This window comes from Anser brachyrhynchus, assembly GCF_964034855.1.
Source record: "Anser brachyrhynchus genome assembly, chromosome: 11".
Lineage (NCBI taxonomy): Eukaryota > Metazoa > Chordata > Aves > Anseriformes > Anatidae > Anser > Anser brachyrhynchus.
The window spans coordinates 16590835-16606684 of record NC_137706.1 but is presented as its reverse complement, the minus strand read 5'-3'; the positions used below and the strand labels follow the sequence as shown (position 1 = coordinate 16606684).

At 42.7% G+C, this 15850-nt stretch overlaps 1 protein-coding gene across 1 annotated transcript in view; it reads right to left on the bottom strand.

Annotated features, from left to right (window-relative positions):
• LOC308201103 (uncharacterized protein) overlaps positions 1–15850 on the bottom strand; it is a 110152-nt gene that overhangs the window by 79954 nt on the left and 14348 nt on the right. Inside the window, exons 8-9 of the mRNA XM_080607897.1 lie at positions 10577–10718; positions 4192–4255 (exon numbers count right to left, since the gene is read on the bottom strand). The gene's annotated coding sequence lies outside the window, so the exon portion shown is untranslated. The remainder of the gene's footprint in view (positions 1–4191; positions 4256–10576; positions 10719–15850) is intronic.

The following is a 15850-nucleotide window of genomic DNA, read 5'->3' as shown; positions in this document are numbered from 1 at the left end:
ATCCCACTTTTCTTGTTGGCTGAGGTAGTACAGATCCACACTGAAAGCTCTCCAGGGACTCTGAAAGGTTTTTGTGCATGTAACAGCACATCTATCTAATCTGCAGTGGACTGCTCACTTAAGAACACTAACTGATAGAGATAAGCACAGGTTTCCAGTTTCTTACCTGGAGGGCAGTGGTTAGGTGGTTTATAGGCAAGATGACCTGACGCTACTGCCAACTTCATCCTCTTACTCTGGGTGCTCACATAAATGTCTGAAGTTGTACACATCGTATTAGCAGCCAGTTGAAATACTGGCCATGCTATCCATTCGCTTCCTTCACAGGAACGTGGTGGAAAGCAACGGGAATGTATTCAGTGCTTTCAGCATCTGAGTTCACTGGAATCATGCAGAAAAAGACAAGAGTGCAGCTCAACTAAAGTATTTCCTAATCATTTTAAAGATATTTCCTATAGTCTATTTAGACTATTTAAGAGTTTGCATCAAAGTAAATAAGCTACCATACCTGATGTGTGAACCCTCCAGATTCTTTACCCTACCTTTGCCCACCAGTCCTGTCAGGCACGGTGCAGCTGTCTCAGGTCACTTACGTACCCAATGGGAAGTTGCTGGATGTGGATATAGAAAAAAAGACACTACCAGTATAATCAGGGTAAACTGGGACCCCTGAAATCACCAGCTGAGCTGAGCATATTCTGAAGGAACCCGCGTCGCCACCAAGCACAGGGCACAGTGCTTTGATTTTCAGTTTCATTGTTCTCGGTAAGAACCTGGCCTGGGCCACACCAGGTTCAGATGGCATTTGGGCAGCATCGCTCTACAAATGGGTGAACAGGGGGTGACATAGTCTCACACCTGGGTACAAGGGAAAGATGCCACCTGTGAATTTTGTGTTGATTCCAGAAATTTTGATCAATCCCTGCTCCATTAATAAATGCAACTTTATCTACAATAAAACAAACTGCAAAATCAGCTTAGTACACTGAGCCTGTGCTCTGCTGATCAAAATAAATAGATAAAGCACTTGTGGTTAGTTTGAAAAAGTAACATCAGGAGGGTGAACATGGTACATGCCTGACATTTTTGCCATTCCTTCTCTACCACATGAAGACTACCCATACTTGTAAAAGAAGGTATTACAAACTATATATCCAAGTTTTCCATGATGCCAGCAATTGTTTTAAGCCTGTTTCTTGTGCCTTTTATCTCTCTTACAAATCTTGAAGGGAATAGGATTCATCAGTACACAAATGGCCTTTATTTCTGGCTGTTAAAAACCTGATGATGAGCAACATTTCCAAGGAAGAAAAAGAAGTCAATTTCCGAAGCATGTGCAGAGTTAATGTCTACAGTAATTGCGACTAAGTACGGTAGAGCAGAGATGTACTGCCAGCTGGAGCCAGGGATTAAAAAGGAAACATCTGTGCTGAGATTATAGGAACAGAGGAAGCTGTGGGAAGGAAGGAAGCGAGAATGCCCATGTAGGTCCACCTACCTCATTTGAACTTCTCCTTTTCCCCATGATTTTTTGTTTTCCTCTAGCAAAATTCTACATATTTACCATCCTGTGTGCAAAGAAAAGCCTGTCCTATTTCTCTGCTAATTGACCTTTGCCTTAGACTAACCTCATGACCACACATTAGCAAGATGAATCCTGAGCATTGGAATTTAGGTACACACTCACAACGGAGCAGGCTTTTAGGTAATTTGCTGAGCAAGAATGCCTTCAAGTGTAATGACTTGAGGTGAAACTTTTGGCTTCAACCAACTTACACTGAGTCTAACTTTAGGCATACAAGAAATTCCCTTATTCTCAGTGGTACTATATGCAAACTTAAATTTACACATGTTGAATTATTTAGTTAGTCTAGGAGCGAAATAAACAAGATTGCAGGCCAATAACAATATACCGCCCATTTTATCAGAACCTGAAAACATTTTAGATATTGAATACAGGATATATTCTACATTCAGCAAAATGTGCTGAAGATATTTCACCTTCAGATCTATTTTGTTTGTTTGTTTTTGTTTCGTTTTTCCAAGAATCAGAATCTTGTCCTTTCTTTATGAACCTTCTTATCAAAGTTCCTACTAAAATAATGGTACAAAGCCACAGGAGAAGTATTCTAATAAAATAATAAGAACGTTAGTCATTTGGAGATGTACGAAGGAAGATGTGAAACTTCTAAAACAACTTTACAAAACATGGCTAGCAAAAATGTATACACACACACACATTTAGCTATTTAGATTAAATTCTAATGAAACACTGTGTGTTGCTTTTATCCCTGCCAGTCTCCCCAAACTAAAGTTTCAGAAGTGCATGTTAGATTTGCAGAAATTGAATGCTGTACAAGACAGGTCAAAAAGAAATTAAAGATCTCTTTGCATTTGTGTTATTTATATATATTTTTTTCCTTTTTCCCCTCTCCTCCCTACTCCACTTGCCTTTGCACTCCTGTTCCTCAGGAGCTCTGGTGAGGTGAAAAGGCAGGGATGAATGCATTGAACCTGGGGAGAAGGAGGGAGGAGAGGAGGGAAAAAAAGCAAGAAGGAATTACTCCTTTCAAAAATAAATAAATCAATAAAAAAAAGCACAGAAGTATTACTTTAAAAAAAAAAAAAATCCCAGAGCCGACACACACACTCCATTTCTACTAATCGGATTGTGATGTGTTTGCCTTTAATATGTGCAGCCAGCCCCTATGCCCGGCCTTGTGCACATGTCATGTCCTTTTAACATCAGCAGCCACTGGCCTGATTCTCAGACCCTGATAACATGTTCCCAAGTAGTATCGTGTAACGGGGGAGGAGGGGGAGAAGCTGGGGAGAGGAGCCAAGGCTGGCACAAGCGATCAGTGGCTTTATTGAAATGCTACAGACAACTCTCTTCTAATCGCCAAACCTTTCACTTAATTTCAATTCTTTGTTTTTTTGTTGATATGTCAAACAGAGGCTACGCTGGCCATAAAACAAAAGGATGGATTCGAAGTAGGGCTTTTCCTTAATCCTCTCTGCTCCTTGCTCACTTGCTCATCCTGCTTTCAGCAGATTTCCAATATCATTAGTTTCTCTGGGTGTGTGCAATTTTCTGCTCCTTTTTGGAAAGGGAAGAGTTGAGAGGCTCAGGAACCTCAAAAACTTAAATGGGTTTAGAACAGAGAATTTTGGAAAGCTGTGATGGAATAGAACAAATCCTAAAAAAGGGCAGCGAGGCCACGAAGCCTGGACTCAGCAGAGGGGACATCTGCTTGCTCCATCCAGTCCCAGGCCAAGTTCCCATTTAACACTAGACTTTTGAACTAAGTCTTTCCACTTATTTAAGTCATTTTTAAAATAACTATATTTTTTTAGAATAAGTACTTTATTAGTAGTGGCGAGCTCGTTGAAGTGGATGAAGCCCAAAATGTGTTCTACAGACCATGCTCTTGTAGCATTCATCTGCTTTTTACAGACAAGAAGATACCCAAATCCAGAGTCTCTATCTCTGAACTGTGAAACAATCCTGATCATCCTCCAAGAAGTTCCACAAGGTTTGAACTCCTTGGATACGTGGTATGAAGTAACATGCCACCAAAAGAAATGAAACCTAAAAAAAGGGTACAGTGGTCTTTAAAATTTCTTCTCCTTCTCAAAAAATCCCAACATCACCCTTGAATTACATTTGAATAATGTCCACCTTATTTTTAAACATGTAGATGCCTCTACACAGGTTAAATATCAAACTAAAACATATGTTGACTTCCTGAATGGTGTATGAGCAGAAATCAAACAAGACCTGGACACCACAGAACAGACTGCACACTTATTCTGGAGCCACATCCAGCTGATAATTTTGTCTCTTTCTTTTATTTTTTTTTCCCCATTTGATTTGTAGAAAGTGAGCAGTGAAGTTTGTTTGGGATACATCAGCCTGCAAATTACACTGGACTTTGAGGTCTCACTGGTTGAATCTCTAGGGCTTATCTGAACTAAGTGCACATTGGGTTTGCTCAATGGAACTTTCTAAACGCAGTTTCTTACAGTGTTCCTGGTGTGACCATATCGGTGTGAATAAGAGAAACCTTCTGGTTCAGTGGAGATACAAGTTTGACTGCAAAGTTATTCTGTCAAAATCCACAATGTTTCTGCTTAAAAATGAATGAAAGGACTTGCTGGACTTTGACAAGTCAGAACCAATAAACTCACCGATGGTGGCTTTTCTTGAAATCGGTGCTCCTGAATGATGCTCAGAGATCAGTTCTTGAATGTCCTGAAAAATAGTGAATAAAACCACAGTTCCATCCAGAAGAGACCAAAGGGGAGATCAGATTCATGAATCCAAGCTAGAGAAGAGAGCTTATGAGCTTCCTCATTTCAGTGATAACAAGCACCAGACTCTGCATATTCCTTCCTCTTATAGAAACCTTCATGGCACTTTTCTCTAATTCACAGGAGGAGGCGCTTATAGAGGTCAGCCTACATCGTTTGTTTTGGGTCCCCAAGGACCCCAGATGACCAATTAGGTGTCAGGCAGGCACCTACCTTTACCATTTCTCATTGTGCTCCTGGTTAAAGACAATGCTGCAGAAGCAGCAGCTTTAAAGGTGTGAGAGGAGACACCCGATGGCTGGTCCTGTATTTGTGGGGCTGGTGTTGTAGCCTGCATAGCTTTTGTCATTTCATACACCTGAGCCAACAGTTTTTAAACTGCTCTGACCATCTCTGCAGGCCAAACAAGGTAATCCAAAGCACAGAACTAACTAGATAAGAGACACCACAGAGAATAGAAGTGCACCAGCATGAACTATTTCACAGACAACCCACAAAGGTAAACTTATAAATATCCTTGGGAGTGGGGAAATCGACTAGCACATGGGAGCTGAGCACTCAACTCGCTTTCCTCATGGAAAATACTAATAGCAATAAAAACATCAAACCACTGCGAACTACTGAAGAAGAAAAAAAAAAAACACTAAAATCCTTAAAAGAGTAAGGACTTAGACTGATGCAACTTGAACCATCAATTAGGTCCACCCTTGACCCATGTGTGATTGGCAGATGTGCACATCCTGAACTCCTAGACCTCTTTTGCAGCCTACTTGTGTGGTGCTCACTGATACCCACAGGTTCTGCTGCTGTGGATTCGCATGGCATTGCCGCCAGCCAAGGATGCTCCCCAAACCTGTGAGCTGAGCCTCCACGGCACCACATACCAGGCAGCAGCACAGCTACCAGCGTGCTCCTGTCAGTAAAAGCCCTGTAATTCCCTTGGCAAGGGAATAGTTTCCCTTTTATCTCTTATTAAAGGGGATCAGGTGTTTGCCCATGAGAAATGCACTCTGAGCTACAAGATTTTTTTTTTTTTCTGCTGAAATATGCCCATAAACTAGATATGTGTCTGTTTAAATAAGCATAAAATTATGAGTATCCTGCAGCAAAATGAGACAGCAGCATTCAGGGTAGTGCAGATGAAAAAGCCCATTCTTCTCTCCTTCCCTGACTTTGCTGGTGAACTTTGGGCCTATTGAGACTTTTCAAGGACACACAAGAAGGGGCTATACAGCTGCCAAAGACTTTTTAGAATAATCTTTTAGATGCATTTAGTCAGAAAGCAGCTGTGTAAGTGATGTGATTTGTATTTACATGCACATATAACGCCCCCAGTACCCTGGCAGCTACTGTGTGAAGGCAGAGCATCTCTCCCCAGGTCTGAGAGTACGCCCTGCACTTTTCCAGACAACAGAAAGGACTTTGCTATTCTCTGAGTCGAGGCTGAAGAGCATCATTATTGCACTGGCTGCAGGATCCTCCTGTTCTCCAGCCTTCTCATTTCAAAGCCTTTCATTTCCCGAGACAGCTGCAAGGTGTCCCTTCAAGGATTTTGCTTTTTTGATTTATGCTTTTATACGCTCGAATCTCAATTGAGATATCCCAGCCTCATTCCATTTCTGACCTTACACCATCAAACCGGAGTGACCCTCCATCTCTCAGGCCTGGGCTGGCTCCCAGCCCAGGTTAGAGAAGAGCAGGGGCAGAGCTGCAAAGCAACCCATCAGCCGGGTCCCGAGGAGATGCTTCGCATAAAGCCACCACAGAGCACAACAGCTTGCTGCTGGCCACGCGAGCTCTCCATCCTCCAAACTTCTGACATTTTGACACAACTCTTGTTTTGCCAAGGCTTGCTTTGCATTCTTTTTGTTCTGAGAAAATCCTGTCCAGACCAAGCCAAGCGCCCCAACAGATGGCATGGAAGCGGATGACATGGGATTGAGATCTGCAAACAATACTGAAAATTGCCTTTTAAGATAATAATTATTATTATTTCAGCTACAAGCAAGCTTTTTGGCAATGAATTGGAGTTCCTGAGGGCCAGGCACCTGCTTCTGGTCATTGTTCTGCCTCTACCACACCTGTAAGCACGTGAGCATGCAGTGAGGATATCCAGGTATTTGATCCCCTCCAAATGCAGCCAAGAACACCCAGACAGCGGCGAGACAACGCCCAGAGTTTGCCACTTTTGTGCTGATGATTCTGCAAGTGAAACACACCCCAGCGGGATAAATAAATAAATAAATAAATAAATTCTCATTACGGCATCACTTCCTTTTCTTTTCTTTGTTAGAGAAAAAAAAAAAAAAAAACTTTACTGGAATAGCTTCACTGTCATAAACTGATTGAAAAAAAAAAAAATGTAAACTTCCTAACAAAAATCCTTTCACTGTCAGAGAGCCCCTGCTCTGCTCTACATAAGATGCTTCCATCAAACAGACACCTTTAAAAAAATCAGCTGAAAGGAAAAGCAACTCTCATTCAGGAGAAACTGAGGCAATTTGAGACCGTATATGCTGCATTAGCTTCCAGCTTTGACGCCAGTTAAGTACACCTCTAAACAGTCCTTAGTACTTGCTTAAATAATAAAGGAGAGAAGGGAAAGAAAAAAAAAAATTTGAGGCTGGAGGTCTATAAAATCTTTATTCCTGTCCTATTCAAGAGCCACCCTTAGCTGCTGCTGATGAGAGCAAAATTGGGAGCAAATAATACTACCATCCTCCTTCTTCAGTAATGCCTTTAAAACATATAAGTGCCAGTTGAATTAGCCTATTTATAAGACTTCTTTTTTCCCCCGACTGTAAACTCCTAATGACTCTCCGTTACACAATGCAATTCAATATGACTCAAGCTTCCAGGGGTCTTGATCCCCTCTAGATAGTGTACCACAAAAGTGATTTATAAACTACAGTCTGAGAAAGTCAGAGACTGAAGTGATTTGAGAAAATAGTTCAAGCTTGTAAGTGAATACAAGTGCTATGAATTCCAATGACAGAATACACCCCCCACCCCCAAATCTTTTCCTATATTCTCATTTCATACAGCAGAGGGAAAGGTGGTGATAAAGGAAAGGGGTGGGGGGCAGAATAAGAAAGCCCAAAGGAAATAAGAAAAATAAGAGCTGTATGGCAAGAGCTAAGTCATACACCAAAGTAAGCCTTTTGGGGTATGAAAAAGTGTAACAAGAGCCTTTGCATGGCAGATCATATCTGTGAAGCTGAGCAGTTTTGAATGGGGCACTCTGTGGCTGAAGAAGTGCTAGAGAGGAGGCGGTAGGGAAGGAGGTAATAAAAGCAGAGACCACTGATAAGCTGAACTCAGATACCAGGTGTATCACTAGAGAAAAAACACAAATCTGTCATTCCTCCCCCAACAAAAAGTGAACAGTAAATCTATATATGTGTGTGTATATATATATATATTTTTATTTTTTTTTTGAGAAGGACCCTATGTCTCAAAATGTTATTTTGGATGGAAATAATCCCAAATCACACAGTTTCTTCTTGCAAGACTGATTTTCCCATCCAAATTTCAGCATGGGTTTGTTATTTTGGAACCTGCTCCCTTCCCCCTCTCCCCTTGTCGCCTCTCCCTGTCTTTCACACTGAGGCGCTTGGTCTAAAGACAGCCAGGGAGCTAAATATATATTAATTAGAACTCTTGAGGCTGCCATCAATGAGATACAATTATCCCAAACTGTTGCTATTACAGGCTCTGATAGCTTCATTTAAATTCCTGAATAAAACATGAAATATCTTTAATGAGAAATGAATATAGTTGTCAAGAGGGAGTAGTTGTGATATTGTTACTAGTTGAGATATAGAAGATGAAGACATAATATGAATACCTTCGATTTTATACAAAAATGACGGCTGTTAGGAAAAGACAGATCCCCCTTCAGAGATTTCATTTAGGCTGCATATCAAGAAAACATATAAAACAGCAACATCTCTCTTGCATGGAAACTCTGCTGTCCCAAAGGCAGCTGGCACTCCCGACTCTGTGTGAAGTGTAGCTGGTACAAGGTGTAGTGGCAGCAAAACGAAACGCTCTACCAACAAGGAGAGATTAAACAAAGCATGCCATGCTCAGCAAAACACTCCTGTTGTTACTCAGTGGCTGAGCAGGGTGCTCAGCATGGAAAACTCTCTCCCACACTCTCTCATGCACTCCCTTCTTTGTCTTTTTTCTTTTTTTTTTTTCATTTTTATTATTTTTAAGACAAATGCCAATGAGGGAGCAGAGACGTGGTTCTCTCTCCTTTTCAAGGCAACTGAAAGACACAAGGCCAGGCCAGTGAAGAGCAGTTCTTTAAATCACGCTGTCAGGGAGATGGGAGCTGCAGCACCTTCTAATTCCTCTGCAGTTGCTTGATGGACTGCACCACTCACACTAAAAATTCACCCTTGAGCTGCAGCAGAGGTCTCCTCACCTGCTGTTTGACTGAATTTACAATGACTCCCCCCTTTCCATGCAGTTCATTTATTTGTCCCTCCTTTGCTTAAAGTGAGCTCTTGGATTTTCCATCCAGAAGTGTTTCCAAAATAGCTCACAGACAAGGGGCAGCTGCGAGTCCCTGATGGAGCCCCAGGTCCCTGCTCCCATCAGACCGGGCACGCTGAAGTTCTCAGCTCTGGCACCGCCGCTGGAAAGCGGCTCTTTCCAGGGTGGAGCACAGCAGCTATTTAACAGCATGTACCATCACTTGTACTTCAGTTTAGGTTGCAAAGTGGAGATGATTATCATACTAATTGAAAGGGCATGGGAAATATTAAGGAGGCAGAACATAATTATCCAAACTGGAAATTGCCAGGTCATTCCCATTCTTGGAGGATCCTCTAGTGACCACAGAGTATGGTCAGGACCTCAATTTAAAGTCTCAGTACAAGTTTGCATCAAGCATTTTTACATTAAATCAATTAATATGTATGTCCCGAATATTAGTTTTGAGATACTTGGAGTGTAGCAGCTCAGTTTCTTCTACAAGCATTGGTTTGCATTTATTCTCTAGACACAGAGATAGAAAATTATCTCAGGGATACAATTCAATTTCTCTTAATCAACACCTCTTTGCTTCATCGAGTAAAGCATGTTTAATCCATTTAGAGTTAGTTGTCAAGGAATACACACTCTAATTAATATTTTCCTGAAGATGTTTGTACATGACAGTATAATAAATTAAACAAAGAAATAACAAGAGTGAAGAGTTTAAGTGCCCCTGCCAGACTGGACCAGAAGAGATACCTCTGTGGATTCAGTTTCTGTTCCACCTGACCATCCAGCAGCATGTCAGCTTCAAGACAGAACTTACGAGAGGAAAAGGAAATACATACACCTAAATTGTCTCCTATTCTTGGCAGCTCATGGTGCTAAGGACACTACAGTCAGGGCAATGAATTGCCAGGTCTCAAAAGTTGCCCTTCAGAGAAGAAATGAATCAAAACCTACTGGCCGGTGTCTAAGATGAGAAAAGAGTTGCCTAATGCACCTTAAAGCTTATTCTGTCAAAGGGCCTTTGCTCGCAAGCTGAAATACATGTATTCTCCCCCCAGGAGTTGAAAACAGTTACAATTCAACTCTCCAAAACCAGCCACAAAAGACCTTGGAAGAAGCAGAGATGTGCAGTCACTGGGCCAAGAGAACAATGCAACCTCAGCCACAGCAGAACCAGGAGTACAGAACAAATACACTTCAAGCAATACCTGAACATCAGCCTAAATATTTATGCCACAGTCACATGCCTCAGATTTATATGAATAATAACACTTCCTGGGATCAAAAGCCATCTTTAAGGTGAAATATTGCCGCTCAAAAGCAAAGAGGTTTTATTAACAAGCAAGTCCTTTTCTTTTAAAGCAATTTTGGGATTCCCTTGAGCTACTCAAAATTGCTGAAGCAAACACTCGCCCCTCACTGCATAAGTCATCTTTGAGGAACCGAATTAAAGACCTCGGAGCCCGACACTGGAAACATCAAGTGCAATTTACTGCCTTTGAATCAGTGTAACCAGCGCAATATCCAATTATACTAATTTTATTTATGTAGTTTATTCCCCACATCCCCCCCCAAATTAATTTTATGTTCCTAAAAAGAATACTGGATTAATAGCCCTAGTAACCAAATCCATCCATCAACAAAAAATATACCACACAAACAGTGACTCCGCAGATTTTTCTCTCTACCACTTGTTTTAATGCAGGACTCAAAGATAGCATGTCAGGAGAGTGACGAGATTCCCCAGAGCCTTGTACAATATTTTTACCCTTTTCAGAGACGGCGTCTTTGGTGTCAGCTGGCTATGACCAGCAGCGGCAGGGATGCTCTGATGGGAGCAGGCATTTTTCCATGGGCAGTTGACAGCAGTGACTTTTTGACTGGCCCCTTCCAGCTGCTCAAATATGAAACTACATTTAAAGGGCAGAAAAAGGAAGAAAAAAAATACAGTATTACCCAAAAGATGGATGTTTACTTCAAAATCATGGGTTTCCAGCTTTCACTAGGCTTGACCCAAACTCTTCCTTTTTCCCCTTGTGTCAGCTCCTTTTCCAAGGAGGATGCCACACAGCACTTCTGTGGTCAGATCCTGCTGGGTTTGTGGTATATTCTTGCTGTACCCTGGCAAGGCAGGAAAGTTTTGGGGAGATAGCTGCAACCACTTGCACTAAAAACAGCCCCAGCTTCTTTCACTCCCCGTGCAACTTTTCCCAAATTCATCCCTAACTCCTAGCATGCTGGAACAAGACAGATCGGGCAGGGTAACCAACTTGTGCTCAGATAAAACTCTCGCATTTTCCTCATCTCAACAAGATGTTGCTTTATTCTCTTTTCCACTGCTTTCTTTCTTGCTTTCATTTTTTTTTTTTTTTTTTTTTTTTTTTTTAAAGAAGGCCCCTCTGACTGAACATACCTGTTTGTTCTTATGTCCTGGGAAACCAAACAAAGCACTTTGAATTACTTATTGTTATGGCTTGGGGACAATATTGCATCTCTAGGTTTATAAAGCAGCCACTACATTTACACCACTAAATACAAATGATTTTAATAATCAGTGTCGTATTTGCTTCTTTCAGCAGGGTGCCTTGTCATTACTTTAACAATAATAATACCTGCTTTTCATTTGCTAAATGTTATTATGATTATTATTCAGAAGCTTTACTATAATTAACTAACTGAGCCTCACAACACCCCTGTGAATCAGGCAAAGAATTACAACTCCCCTATTTTTCACCTGGAAACACAGTGATGGGAAAGCTAAGTATCGTAACACGTAGGGGGCTTGGATTAAACCCAGTGCTTCAAGCTTCAAAATCCTATGCAGAAACCGCACCTTGAGCTGTCTGCCTCCAGCTCAGCACCTAGTGCTGCTGTCAGTTCAAACTCATTGAGATGACATTTTGGAAATTCAAAAATAATAATAATAATACAAAAAAAAGAGAGAGAAATAAGAAGAGAATGAAGAAAAGAGACACGGCAATACTTAATGCCAAGACGCCTTGCTCTCTGCAGTTTAACAACCTCTTTTGGCAGCTCCAACTCCCGACTGGTGTCGGTGCCTGAATCCTGAGCACTCACGTTCAGCGCCTGCATCGTGCACATCTGTATCTATACAGGCGACAGCTTCTGTCTATAATAGCCACCTGTGAGACCAGGGGAGAGGCATTAAAAATTAAAGAACTGCAGAGTAGATTGGAAGCCAATCTTGGGTTTATAGACAGGGAAGTGTTTGACAGGTGGTCTCTGCGAAAGAAGTGGCCTTAGAGACACATTTCTCTTGATTTTATTTTTTAATTAACTTTTATTCTCAATATTATCATGTACTTTTTCCCCCCTTTACTTTACTCCTTGCTTCCAGCCTGGAACTCTGTTTAGCACACCGCTCTCACCACAGTGCTGTTATAAGTACATTTGGTATTATAGTGCAGAAGGTAGACTTTGTAGAGCCTTCCTTCCATCTCTACACTGATGCCAACCATCAACCCAACAAGTTTTTCCACAGAGCTTGACAAAAACCATAGTCGCACTGCAGAGCTCATCATCCATCCCTTCAGGTGGGTTATCCTGTACCCCAGTGACAAGTCCAGCAAAGCCCATATTCACGGGGGCTGCTCAGTGGTGAGCAGCAGCCCAGGCCCTGGGTCAAGCATTGCCTGCTAAGCTCTTCCACATGTGCCATTCGGGCCCCTTCTGTTTGGGTTTCACGTACCGGTTTTACACCCCTCGCCTCACACAAAAACAGATGGCCTTGGAGGGACGAGGAGGGCCATCTCCATCACTGTCTAAAGCCTAAGCTTCACCTCCTGCCATAAAAACGCTTCCTCACCTTCCCTCCTGCTCACCCCTCACATTCCCACTTTCAAGTTAATCGGAATAACACATCTGCAGCCAAACAACAGAAACCCCTGCATCCCCTCCAGGCCCCCCTGCCCACTTCCCGCCCCCCGGCTCTGCTTCATTGACTCCTCCAAACCCACCGCGCTTGGACGGAGCACTTAACCTTCTGCAGAATATCTTTATGCTCCATTTTCCTTTCCATTAGGAAGGAGATGAAAGCAAGAAGGGGATGCTTTTGTACAGCTGCTGCCAGCAGATGTGCTCTCCCAAGATTATATGTGTTTTAAGTGTAGACTTGTACACTTCTGTGTGTGAGGGGTTTTGGTGCAGGAGGGACATATGGATGAAGCTTAAGTGATGCTGTGTTTAAGCCTGATGCAATGGTTTATATCCAAATTGGAGCAATTCATTCTTGAGCTATCCTCTAGCTTCCAAATGAAGACAGTGCTAACCAAACCTGCTGCACCTGTAGTATTCTGAGTGCCATTTTCCAATTTCTTTATAGGCATAACAGGTAAAATTCAGCCTGAGACTACCAGGTCTTTTTCACCTGAGGAAAAGATCCATGATTGACTTAAGCTTTTTCATGGTACTCACTGCTTTTCTCACAGTTTGAAATTTATTTCTGTATTTTCCTAAGAAAAATCCCTTTGTAGTAACAGTGGGAAAAATATATGTACATTTATTTAAATCCACTTTCTAAATGCATAATAATAAATGCATAAATAATAATAAGAGCAAAAACAAAAACTAGAAGTATCTATGTGAAGAGTAGAAGTTCTTGCCCAGGTGACTGATGAGTACCAGGAATTTGTCTCTGTGTATATTCCTTCAAGACCACACTGTGTCCCACTGACAGTCATTGCCAAAGCAAATCATGGGAATCTCCAAGTGCACAAAAAATGACTCTAATAAAAGCTTTCTGCATTGTGTCCTCCCAGGAGGCTTTTCACCCACCAGAGATACAGACGCATCTGGGGCAGGCAGCAGCTAAGCATAATAGAGAGGGAAATGAAGACTTTTCTGCAGCTGAGCAGCCGGATGTATTTTAGGTAGAAAGATCCTGTTTGGAAGCCATTCAGTCCCGTGACTACTCTTGCTTATATGCTGTGCTTTAAAGTGTGCCTGGTCATGACCTCTGTTTTCCATCTCAGGTCAGAGGAAGGTAAGTGGTGCTGGGATGGGACAGGACAGGCAGGGAGGATGCTGTCGGGGTGGCCAAGGGGTGAGTGCGGGACCTGAGTGCCCCGAGTTCAGCACCTGGCTCTGTGCTGACTTCTTGCATGACTCAAGGCGAGTCACTTAATCTCATTTTCCCATCTGTGAGCTCGCAGCGTCACTGCGAGCACAAATACTGATGGGGCAAGGGAGGTGCTCAGCCATGACAGTGCACGGCGAGGAGGAACACACCAGGGCTATAGCAGCTGGAGACACCATCAGCTGATAGGATAAAGAGAAACAAGAGCTCCAGTCCCAAAAACTGAACCCCAATCAGCTCAGGATGATGTTAATGGAGCTGTAGCATATCAAGGCAATCACTCGTCCTTCCTTAGTGCCATCAGGACCACATCAAAGCTGCCTGCATCTTTCTTCCTCTCCCTTCCCTTACTGCACCAGGGGCTCAGAGACGCTGGCTCTGGCTCACCAGTCTCATTATATTAGCTTGATAAACCACCCATTTACCTATAATTCAACAGACTGTAAAAACCCTCGCGGCTACTGCATAATAACGAAAATAAATAATAATATGCCTTAACAAGCATCAGTCGAAATAGCCAGGATCTGATGGACCTGGCGATAAACAGCAGATTTGCTTTCCCGGGAACGTAGACAAACTAATCAGATTTAGTTGGCAGCTACAAAAACACGACCGATAGGAGGCTCAGCCCCGACTCGCGCAATCCCCCAGCCCTGCTCATGCAGGGAGGGGGGCACAAAGAGAAAGGGCATCCAAACGAGATTGTGTGTACGCGTCCCTGTGCTGGATGCGATGCCCTGGCAGGCTGACAGCGGGCTGGCAGCTTTCCATCCCTTGGAAGGGGGCTCCTGGTCTGCACAGCCCAGACAGCAGTTTAACCCGGGGGTCAGAGGGCAGTCAGGCGTTATCTACCGGCTGGGCGCATTTCCTCTGCATCTGTGGCTCTGATATTCCCGAAAAGACATTGACAGGAGGGCGAGAGCTAATGGGAGCTCCTCCGGTATTTAGAAATGTAAAGGCCCGCATTCATTTTTAATGATGTTGGGAACTCGCTTTAAAAAAAAATAAAATAACAACAACAGAAACAAAAGAGGTCAATGGCAATTTACATAGTGTGAGAGAAAGAAAAAGACTTTTAGCCTTCCCTACCTGATTTTTGGGGACTTGAAGCTGCTGGACAAGGAGAGGATTGCTGTGTGCTTTAACTACAATGCAGTCTTCAGTATAACATTCTGACAACGGGTTGGCTTGTACAGTCATGCCTTGGATATACCATATTACATTTTTATTGTACAGGACTAAAATAATTCCTACCTTCAGGTAAAAGCCATCATTAACTCTTTCCCTATTGCTCAGCACAGATGGTGCTTGACAGACCCTTACCAGCTTGCATGAGGCATAGGGCTGGCTTTTGAGCTAAGTGCTTATTTGGTGCATCCCTGAGATGCTTTAAAGCCACTTCTGGTTTCCAGCTGTCTTGGAGGTGCCAGTGCTGACCAAACTGGAGCAGCTCTAAATCCGATTGCACTGACATTGACTGCAAAACCAACGGGGGCTGCTGCAACACCCCATGGTCAAGCAGGCAGATGAGGGCCCTGATTACCTCCCATCTGCCAGAAACCAGGGAGGAGAGAGCAGAAATTCCACAATGGGGCTCATTTGCTACAAGCAACTCTCTGCTGGTGGGTGAAGCCCTCAGGTGATCATCCTCCTCACCTGCATAGCTGCTCTGCATCAGTAAGGGCTACTGAGCTGCTATCACTGCTGCAGAGGGCCAAGGTCTGCCATAAGACAGAAGTACAGCCAGGTGCAATTACCCTTGTAGGGTTGAACTCCTTTTATCGATTATGCTACAGCATTAATTCTGGGGTAATGCAGCCATGGATGGAGCCAGGATGACTGTCTCCAGCATAAGGCACTCCAACGTTTTTAGGTACTCTGAAATTTTTTTTTGTTTGTTTTTCTACATTTTGTTTAAAATAATAAAATCTGAGCATTCAGAATCCA